Below are 6,763 nucleotides of genomic sequence, written 5' to 3'. Positions count from 1 at the left end.
TTAATTTAATTCAATAAGAGTAAAATAGAGTCATTCCACTTCAATTTGTTGGGTTATTATTTGAGTACTCTCTTTGTCAACCAATCCCCAAGTAGTTAATATAATTAGCTTCAAATTATTTTAAATTTTTTTTCATAGTATTAATAAAATATTTGGTAAATAAATATATAACATTATTTTGTACTATAACTTTGATGCAAAAATACACCATACAGGGTTCAGAAATGCATAATTAGAAACAGGATAGTTATGAGTTTGTTTTTATGCATTTTCATTGTGGTGCATTTCTTAACATTGAGTGGTGCATTTCGTAACATTGAGTGGTGTAAACCGCACCGGCTACGCCTTCCCGTGAAGACGCGGTCACATTTGAGCAAATATATATATATATATATATATATATATATAAAATGTCCGATACAATAAAATCCCATAAAGTTTGCAAACACTAGAAAAATGATTAGGCCCTAGGAAGATAAGCTACCAGCTATCTGCTAGTGCATGACAGCCCTAGAAGATGATGGATTGTCGGCAAGTATGGGAAGGCATGCAGCTCTATTTATTTCTGCATTCTAATTTAATTTCTTGGTGAAACCATGTGGTTGCTACTTAAGCTTCTCAACTTCCCTTCATAAATTCAAAAGTGCTTCATCAGCTTCTTCCTTAGCTTGCATCTCTTTCATCCCCATGTTAGCCTTCTAGTGTGACCGAGTCCATGCATTTATTTCTTTTGCCGAGTAACAATATTGTATTCAACGTTGATTTTGTACAAACACTCCGTTTTTGTTAAAAAAGAAAATGTAAATTACTATGGCCCTGTTTGGTAAATAATCAGCCTATCAGCCAATTTTGGCTTATTTGATCACTATTAGTTGGTAAATAATAAGCTTTTTGTAACTCCAAAATGCTAAAATTCAAAAGGCTACTCAAAGTAGCCTTTTCAATTAGCTTTTTGAGAAAAGAAATTATACCAAACAGCTATCAGCTAACAGCTAATTTATCAAACAACTTTCTACAATCAGCCAATGTTATCAACAAATCATACCTTCTAACCCAAACAGCCAACCCAATCAACTAACAGCCATTTACCAAACAGGGCCTACATGGCTCCACCATTTTCATTTTGAAATGGAAATATCATCATCTTTAGTCAAACTTGTCGAATTTTCATTGACGGTCATGATTCTATCATTGACTTAATTCACTTAAGCTTATATAACAATATGAATTTCAAATCGATTGTACGTATTTAAACATATCACAATATATCAAAAAAGTTTTAACTCTCATCTTTAGATTCTCTTTTTAACTTAAAATTATCATTCTATTTTTTTCTTCTTTTACAATCAAATTAATGTGTAAAAAGTATATCATTAAAAAATTATCATCTAAGTCATATTGTTACTATTGGGAGCTCATTAAATCACCATTGTTAAGTCACTATTACAATCCATTACATCATTATTATATATCCATCAACTTACTAGTACGCGTCCTGCAACTCAGTACTACAAATCCATTAAATCACTATGCAGTTCCTTTAAATCATTATATGTCCATTGAGGGATAAGTCACTGCTACATGCATATCACACAATTATATTATTGAAATGATAAATAAAAAAATATTAATATGAGTATCATTTAAATGATTTTTAACAAGGTATTTTTACTGATATATTTTTTTATAAATTGATTTTATTTATAAAAAAAATGAAAAAGAGAATAATATGTTTAAGTTTATAAATAAATCTAAAGATAGACGTTAAGACTTCTTTTATATATATATATATATATATATATATATATATATATATATTTATTTCTTCTCCGTACTTATGGCATGAATTCATGTTATAATATGCAACTAGGTCCATAATATAAGGAAAAGGAAACTTACATTTTTCGTCTATAAGTTATAGGGTAATTGTCATGCTCACTTTGATACAAGTTCACTTTTTGTGTATTATAAGTTCATTTTAAATTGATTTCTTATATTTTAATAAATGTTCATTTTCTGTGTACTGGAAATTTACTTTTAGTATAACATAAATGAATAGCTTAAGTGGCAAATGAGATTCTCACAAACGTTATTACAGTGTGAAGTTAATGCTAATTGATAACAATTGTGGTTATGTTGGTAATTATAATAGTTATTACAAATAATTTGTGATGGTTGAATAGTTTATAAATAGTAAGTTCTTTTATAATATCTTCTTGGTTAACTCACTATACAATATCTTCTTGGTTAACTCATTGTACAATATCTTCATAATGCAGTTTACCTCTCAAGTATCCACATAACCTTAAAATAAATAAATAAATAAATAAATGTTGTGTGACATTTGAGAGTACATATATTTAAACTTTAATCATTGTAATAAAGTTTAAGTTGGACTCCACCTAACTCCTAAAATGTTCTTGTCACAAGTCTTCATTATTAATTTTGGGCCCAGAATCCCATTATTTATCTCTTAGCTCCTTAATAGAAAGTTGACTATTTAATTATAAAATCACTATTTTCCCATTTTCACAAATGTTTTAGTCAAACTAATATGAACATAACATTGACTGCCCGCATTCAATCTTTCTATCAAAATATATTCTATTCTCATTTATTTTTTTCCTCACATATTATTATTATTATTATTATTATTATTTAAATAGATAATAATAATAATAATATAAAAATTCTTTTAGAGAGAAAAAAATGATTATAGAGTTTTTAATCATACGGTTTTATAGTAGAACTAATAATTGTTTTTAGTTTCTTTCAATTAAAGGGTTTGGTTTTCCGGGGGGATAATTTATTCTACAAACAAAATATAGAGTATTATTATTTCTTTAAAAAGGAAAAAATTTGATTCGGTAGTGTGTCTGCATAAATAAATATGTAATAGCATTAATTAATATTAATTTTTAACCATAACTCAATTAGTGGATACAGCTCTTTGATTATTGAGATTGCTCTTGTTGAGAGTTGAACTCAAAACCTCCGCTTACTAAAGCGGTGCTCTAACCAACTAAACTACAAAAGTCAATACTTTTTGATTTATAAATTGATAATGAAGTGGTATTTCAACAAAAAAAAAAGTGGTATTTAATATGCAAATAAAATAATTTGCGACAAAATTAAAGTGAATAACATCACCAATAGTTAGCAAAAGTGTACTTAAACTCGACGAGTTTAAAGTATAAGATTTTTCACTATAATTTGTTAATATATAAAGATTATTTTTAAAAAATCACGATGTCAATTTAAAAGACCAGGTACTAACCATCAAAAGATTAAATTCACTACACTAAAAAATTAAATAGCAAAAAAGTGACTTTTTGTGCTAAAAGGGTGGATAAGTGATAGAGCATAATTTTCGTATAAAAAGGTCATGACTTCGACTCTTACCAACACTTTATTGGTAGAGTCCGTTGCATAGAGTATTACTACTTTCCTAGTACAATTTAACTCTCCTATATGACTTGCATATTATTACAGATGCTAATTTACTTTATATACAATTTATACACACTCAAATAGTAACTGCGAATTTCTCTCGTCACTAAAAAAATGTGTGAATTTTCTAACAACTTTTGGGTTGGTTGTCAACCCCATCATTTTTTTTATTTTTAATTTTTTAAATGAGTAGAGAAAATTAGAGCATGCGAAATCCAACATGCCGGTTAATGATTTGCATTCATTGAGGATCTGAAAGAGTAAAGAGAAATCAAAAGACACAATTTATTGTTATTATTATTGTTACGTACTATTACTGTTACACAACCAATAAACAACACACAAATATAATTTTCTTAATTTTATAATAATCAACTAAGAGAAAAAAAAATGCAACTATTGGTATCTTTGCTAAATAGGTTATAGGGGGAAATTATGCCTTTAGCTTTTAATTATGAAAAAATAGTTGACACAATCTCTCAATTATTGAGATTATATTTTGTTTTTCAATTATCATTTTGGCGGTGAATATATTCCATCAAAGACAATTGAAGGACGATATCCACCATCGAGATATTTAATAAATTTTGTAGTTGAAAGACTATATCAGACACCAAGATGATAATTAAGGAACTAAATTTGGAGACTACAATAATTGAGGGGTTAAGTCGATCAATTATTTATCTATAATTAAGGGACTGAAAGTGACATTTTTCAAACTATCAACTTATTTTTAGTTGAGAACAATGTTGTACAAATCGCACTTAGGCGCTGCCCAACTGTAACACTTTCCCATTTAGGCGCCACCTAGTTGGCCGACCAACTTTGAGCCAAATCGGCCGAGTTATTATTATTTTGCAAATCATAGAGCGATGTGTAATATTTGTTTATGTATGTGTGTGTGTGTGTGTGTGTATAGACCCGCACAATCCTTTCTTCTTCTTTTTTTTTTTTCTTTTTGACTTCCGCTTAGGCATTAGGCGGGTCTCTAGCGCCCGACTAGCGCCTAGTGTATTTTGCAAAGCATCCTTCAATTTGATAATAATAATTGAGACGGAACATATCATTTAATTATACATATATTATTTTGACTTTTACATTAATCAATAAGCTAGCTAGATTATAGCAACACCACAAGAATGTCCAGCTTGATCATGTGCAAAACATTATTGGGATTACATTAATTAATTAAAGCTTTTTTAAAAAAAAATCCCAAAAAAAAAAAAATTTGCTTGAACGAGGTAGTGTGATTCCTTTTTTTAATCTATTCGAGACTTGTGCCCCATACAAATAATGCACTATACACATACAAGACTATATAAATATATATGTGGACTAGGAGAGAAAGACAATAGATAATTAATGGGGTTATATATATATTTTTTAAGGGTAACCGAGTTAATTCATTAAAATACAATGCGAAACGATACAACAAGATTCGATAGAATGGTAAACCATTCTCATACAATCTGACATAGAAACAACTTTCCTAGCTATGCTACGGAGAACTTGGTTTGCAGATTGTTCAGCAAATCGAAAGTTGATAATGACCTGACCAAACATAAGTCTAATTAACTTTGAGGTCTTGCACATCATCTGGATCTTCATCTCAATTCTCTTGCACATTGACAATATTCCAATCCGACAAAATAATTCTGGTCTTGCATTTGGTTTGATTGGTTAATCAGATGAAAACCTCCCAACCGAGTAAAGAGGCGTTTTTTCATTGTCATCTTCGTCATCCAGAATGAGGGTAACATTTGTCATGACCATAGTAGCTGATTCACGCTTATCAAAATAAAACTCGTTAAAACACGAGAGGGAAATACTCGTTAACACACGAGAGGAAATAACTCGTTAAAACACGAGAGGAAATAATTAATGGGGTTATATAGTAAGTCTATTGATACTATACTTTAGGGGAATGTCGCTTTTGTTATATGAAAATATGAAATGAAACCTTAAAGCCCTGAAAATGGAGGAAAGGGCAGGGCTCAGTGTCCCCCGATTTGTCATTTTCAATTCATCTAGCATAATAAATAAATAAATAAAATATGTGTATAGATTTTCTATAATATTGTACAATGTTGTAAAATGGTAGGGCAAAAAAGTAATACTTTGCCTAAAAAGAGAGAATTGAGTGTAGACGAAATAAAAGTTATATATTTCATGATGAAACTGTATAGCTACTCTAGAGCTATACAAACTAAACTAAACGACTAATTGAAAAATGAAAATGATGGTTGAGAGTACTTCTATCAACCTATCTATTAATACTCTCTAGCACCTGCTCAAGCTGGAACATAAATAATATCGTTATATCAATCATGCCTAACTTGTTACAAAAATATTCAACCCGATTCTTATTAAGCCCTTTTGTGGACAAATTTGCTAGTTGATCACCACTCAGGATATGTACCATTGAAACGAGCCCTTGTTGCACATTATCTCGTATGAAATAGCAATCGACCTTAATATGTTTAGTCCGCTCACACCATAAATTGGCCTATAATTGTGCACTTAAACTCTTGAATGCACATAAATGTGCACTCGAATGTCAAAAGTATGCACTCAAAAGCACACAAAGATGTGCACTCAAATGGAGAAACAATCGAAGAAGGAAAAATGTACACTTGGAAACAAAGACCATATGAACCTACACAAAATTATCATAATGGCACCACAATTTTTTTAACGTTTCTTTATTTTGGATTGTTGATTTTGATTTTGATTATATCAATGACTAAGATTTAACTTTTTTTTTTTGTTTTTTTACCGAAGCCCCTCCTTCGCATGTTGGTGTTTAAGCGTTATCTAATGCTGACTAGGCTGGATCACCGAGTGATAGAAAGACCACGATGATATTGTGTCTTTGTATTGAGGCAATTTGATCTCGTGGAAAAGTAAGAAGTTGATTGTTGTAACACGGTCTAGTGCGAAGTTTGAAATAGGGCTATGACTCACGTCGCTTGTGAGATAATGTGGGTACATAACATTATGTAGGAAGTTGGTATGGAGGTGAGGTTGCCTGTGAGGTTATGGTGTGATAACAATGCTATTGTATATATTGCGAACAATCTTCATATTGTTGAATTTTTAATTAAATTTGTAAGATTTACAAAACGATTTATAAGTGTAATTACTTCAATAACACTTAAGTTGAATAGCTCCCTCTGTTGCTACCACAATTGATTCGATTGCACATCTTTGTACCTTCAAGTGCACATTTTTTGTTGATTCGAAGTGTTTTTTTTAAAGAGTGGTAGACCTGAAAGAAATTAATGGCTGAGATTTATACCCATTTTTCACACAG

Source organism: Ipomoea triloba, chromosome 10, assembly GCF_003576645.1.
Source record: "Ipomoea triloba cultivar NCNSP0323 chromosome 10, ASM357664v1".
Lineage (NCBI taxonomy): Eukaryota > Viridiplantae > Streptophyta > Magnoliopsida > Solanales > Convolvulaceae > Ipomoea > Ipomoea triloba.
This window is presented reverse-complemented; position numbering follows the sequence as displayed.